Source organism: Elephantulus edwardii, unplaced genomic scaffold, assembly GCF_000299155.1.
Source record: "Elephantulus edwardii isolate Elephantulus edwardi_28Jun2011 unplaced genomic scaffold, EleEdw1.0 scaffold00210, whole genome shotgun sequence".
In the NCBI taxonomy this organism is placed as follows: domain Eukaryota; kingdom Metazoa; phylum Chordata; class Mammalia; order Macroscelidea; family Macroscelididae; genus Elephantulus; species Elephantulus edwardii.
The window spans coordinates 867055-872019 of record NW_006399960.1 but is presented as its reverse complement, the minus strand read 5'-3'; the positions used below and the strand labels follow the sequence as shown (position 1 = coordinate 872019).

Genomic DNA, 4965 nt, shown 5'->3' with positions numbered 1-4965 from the left:
TGCCTGTAAGAGTTGGTAGAAATCATCTATTTCTTCTTCTTTGGCTCTGGTTGTTGGTGCATATATCTGGATGATAGTAGTTTTCACTGGACTTCAACCGTATACGTAACAAAATACAAAATTGAAAAAAATCTCAGTATAGAATAAAGGCTATCATAATATATTTTATGCCTATACTTTATAAACCTTGCATGTCTTACCGACACTATATGAAAGGCAAAGACAGGCCCTTTTATAATTTGGGTTAGCTGTGTGGAATCCAGAGAGACTATTTTCTGACTCTTTGGTTTTCCCTCTGTTTTATTTATCTAAGGCAGAGCAAACCATTTAAACTCTGTGCTTTTATTGTTCCCTGTAATAAGAATATAGTTATACTTACCTTTCTTTCTGTAAGTATCATTGAAAAATTACTTCTAAAGTGGTTCTAAATCCTTAAGTTTTAGAAAGTGAATATATATAGATAAGATAGTATGTAATGCTACAATAGGTACAGAGCCTTTTTTAAAAAAAAATAAAGCTTAAAGCAGCTTTTAAGGTAGCTCCTGGGTGAGGTTCCTTGGTCTCAAAATGGAGAACAAGGATGCCACCAGTATAGAGCTTTGTAACATCTCTCAAGCTTACAATAATTTTTTAAGATACCCAAGCAAGTATATTTCATTTTTTCCATTTTAACCTTACTGTAAATGCTGATAGAATTTTCTAGGTTCTGGTTACTGAGAATGCTAAAATAGAGCAGCATGCCTTTAATCCTTTGATAATACAGTGACTTGTTCAGCATGGATTGTTAAGTTTTTATTTCTTTGACTTCCCTATTTGAATTACTACTTTTTGTTATTTGATATGGTACTTATTATAGCAGTGTAAAATTTCAGTTTTGTTTTGTATTTGTAAAGAAATCTTATTCTTCCCTGCTTATCAATTTTGTCACAGGATCAGGGATTTTTAAAAATGGATGATACAATATTAGAAGACATAGAAGATGAAATTAATAATGAAGCTATGAAAGACAATGAATGTGTTCCTGAAAGCCCAAATGACATCTCAGATGTTCACAGTGAGGCAGATAAAACCAATGATGATACAATTAAAGCCTTTGAAAAGGTATGATGATACATCTTCAAATTCTGAGATCCTACCTCCTTTGTGTTTCCATATATGAGATCTCAGCCTCACTTGCCATGTCTGCTAGTCTAACTGTGCTCTCTTGTACATAGGGTTTTTGAAGGCCTGTTATTTGAAAAGTGAATGACCAATCCTTCTTCTTAGTCTGTCTTAATTTTTTTATAACAGTATCTGATAGATAAGCATTTTACAGAAAAGAGCAGATGAACAGAAATGACCGATAGATTCAGTGTTGCTACCCACCCCTTCCCCTACTCCACCAGCATCCCTTTCTACTTCCACCTACACCATTCAACACCTCTCTCCCTTTAACAGCCCTTGGTATGATCGCTTAAGTCTCAAGCCGTCGGGGTTTCTGTGATTCTGAACACCAGTCTCTTATGATGCAGCTAGTATCATTTAAATTTAAGAATCTCTAAGTTCAACTATCAGGTACAAGTATCAAGGATGGCTTTCTATCTCAGACAGTTCTGAGAACAAGTCCTTCATCTCAAACTTCTACTCCAGGATTGACTCCTTGTGGCTTAATACCTCTTCTCTTCCATTTGCAGCAAGGTGCTGATGCAAGAGGATACTTTCCCACGAGAGAGTGATATGTCCTCTAGGTTGTTGTTATTTGCTGTTGAGTCGCCTGCAACTCATAGCGACCCTGTCTATGTACAACAGCCCTGAACCTTGGCCTAACCTGTGCCAATCTCATTGTCTCTGACACACCTACCCCCATTATCCATCTCATTGAGGGTCTTCCTCTCCTGCGCTGTCCCTCCACCCTCCCAAGCTTGACGTCCCTCTCCAAAGACTGGTCCCACCTTGAAACCCAAAGTATGTCAGACAAAGCTTCAGAATCCTTGCCACCAAGGAGCAGCCTGGCTTCACCCTCTCCAAGACAAACTTGTTCATTCTCTTAGCAGTCCATGGTGTATTCAGTAATCATCTCCAACACCACAGCTCAAAGGCATCAATTCTTCTATCATCCCTAGTCATTGTCCAGCTCTCTGATGCATTGCAAGTGATTGCAAAGACCATGACATGTATCAGGCACACCTTAGTCTCCAGACTGACATCGTTGCTGTTCGGTACTTTAGAGAGCTCTCTAACCACAGACTTTCACATCATAATACATCTTTTAATTTCCTGGCTGCTGGTGCCAAGACTGTAGATAATTTTTGTCTTCTTAGCCCGAGGGCCCAAAACTATTTTAACTGAGAGCCCCAGCCCTCAGAGGCCTGCGATTGGTCCCCTTTACCTGCAGTAAAGTGGCAATGTCAACCAGGTTCAGAATCCATCTCCTCTTCCAATCCCAAACTATTTCAGCTGGGAGCCCCAGCCCTCAGAGTCCTGCGATTGGTCCGCTTTACCTGCAGTTAAGCTGCCAGGTCGCCCAGGTTCACCTGTAAGCAGACACTAGTGATTGGAACGTGGAATGTGAGAAACATGAATGTAGGAAAGTTGGACATTGTAAAGAAATATTGACATACTAGGTATTGGCAAAGTGAGATGGCTGATCATATGATCTACTATGCCAAGGATAAAAAGGTGAGAAAAAATGGGGTTGCTTTCATAATTAAAAAAATCATTTCTAGATCCATCATGAAATACAATGTGGTGAGTGGTGGGATATTATTCATATGCATACAAGTCCAGTGAATACCACTATCATTCAAATATATGCACTGACAACTAGAGTCAGAGGAGGAAATAGATTTCGATCAGAAATAGATCGAACATGCAATCAAGACACATTGAAAATAATGGGTGGGATGCAAAAGTTGGGAACAGGGAAGAAGGATCAATAGCTGGAAAACATGGACTTGGTGACAGAAATGAGGCTGGAGATAGAATGATATAATTCAATGATTTATTCATTGCAAATACCTTTTATAAGAAACAGAGGCTATGCACATGGATTTCACCTGATGGTATGCATAGGAATCAAATCTATTACATCTGTGTAAAGAATCACTAGAGAAGCTCAATATCAGCTGTGAAAACCAGGCAAGGTGCTGATTGTAGAACAGACCACCAAGTACTCATAGTTCAAGCTGAAGTTGAAGAAAATAAATCCACAGGATATATTTGACCTTAAGTCTATCCCACTCAATTTCAAAACCGTCTCAGGAACAGGTTTGAGGCCTTGAACACAAATGAGCAAAGACCAAATGAGCTGTGGGAGGATATCAAGAATATTGTCCTCGAAGAAAGCAAAAGATCATTACAAAGGCTGAAGAGGAAGAAAAGACCAAGATGGATGTCAGATGAGACTCTAAATATTGCATTAGAGCACCAAGAAGCCAAAACTAAAGGAAGAAATCAAGAAATTAAAGAGCTGAACACAACATTTCAAAGGGCAGCTCAGGATGACAAAGCAAGATATTATAATGACATGTGCAAAGAGCTGGAGTAAAAAAATCAGAAGGGCCGAACTTGCTCAGCATTTCTTAAGCTGAAGTAACTGAAAAACAAAGTCAAGCCATGAGTGGCAATACTTATGGATGTTTTGGGCAGAATGTTAAATGATCCAAGAAACATTAAAAGCTGGAAGGAACATACCAGAGGGAATTGGCTGACACAGATGAAATTTCATGAAATGACATATGAGCAAGAGCCTGTGGTGATGGAGGAAGTTCAAGTTCCTCTGAAAGAATTGGCAAAAAACAAGGCTCCAGTAGTTGATGGCATACCAGTTGACATATTTTAACAAACAGATGCTGCCCTGGATATGCTTATTAAGTTTTAAGAAATCTGGAGGACAGCCACCAGGCCAATTGACCGGAAGATATCTGTATTCCCATTCCAAAGAAAGGTGACCCAACAGAGTATGGAAATTATCAAACAATATCATTAATATCACATGCAAGCAAGATTCTGCTGAAAATTATACAAAAATGTCTGGAACAACATGTCAACAGAGAACTGCCAGATGTGCAGGCTGAGTTTAGAAGAGGTCATAGTGCTAGGGATATTATAGCTAATGTTAGATTAATCTTGGCAGAAAGCAGAGAGTGCCAAAGGAATGTCTATTTGTGCTTCATTGACTATGCAAAGACATTTGACTGTGTGGATCACAACAAACTGTGGCTGACTCTGAAAAGAATGGGAATCCCAGAACATTTGATTGTGCTTATGCGGAACCTATAGTTGAACCAAGAGGCAGTCATCAGAACAGAGCAAGGAAACACTGCATGGTTCAAAATCGGGAGGGGTGTCTGCCAGGGATCTATTCTGTCTCTATACCTTTTCAGTCTGTACAAAGGACAGATCATCTGGGAAGCTGGGCTGTATGAGGAGGAGTGTGGCATCAGGATTGGAGGAAGATTGATCAACAACCTGTGTTATGCAGATGACAGAACCCTGTTTGCTGAAACTGATGAGGACCTGAAGTGCTTGCTGCAGAAGGTCAAGGACTGCAGCCTTCAATATGGATTGAAGCTCAACATCAAGAAAAGAAAGATTCTCACCACTGGGCCCACTGGCAGCATCATTATGGATGGTGAAGAGATTGAGATTGTTCACAGCTTTAGTTTGCTTGGCACCACAGTCAACACTCTTGGTACCAGCAGCCAGGAAATAAAAAGACAAATTGCATTGGGAAAGTCAGCTGTCAGGGACCTCTCCAGAGTACTGAAGGGCAATGACATCAGGCTGGAGACTAAGGTGCGCCTGATCCAGGCCATAGTCTTCACAATTGTGTGCTATGTATCAGAGATCTGGACAGTGACTAGAGATGATAGAAGGAGAATTGATGTCTTTGAGCTGTGGTGCTGGAAGAAGAGTGTTGAATTTACCATGGACTGCTAATAAGGCCCCAGGAATAGATGGTATACCAATTGAAGTATTTCAGAT

General features: G+C 39.9%; 1 pseudogene; it reads left to right on the top strand.

Moving 5' to 3' along the window:
- The first annotated feature begins 948 nt into the window (after nucleotides 1-948).
- LOC102867501 overlaps nucleotides 949-4965 on the top strand; it is a 58298-nt pseudogene continuing 54281 nt past the window's right edge.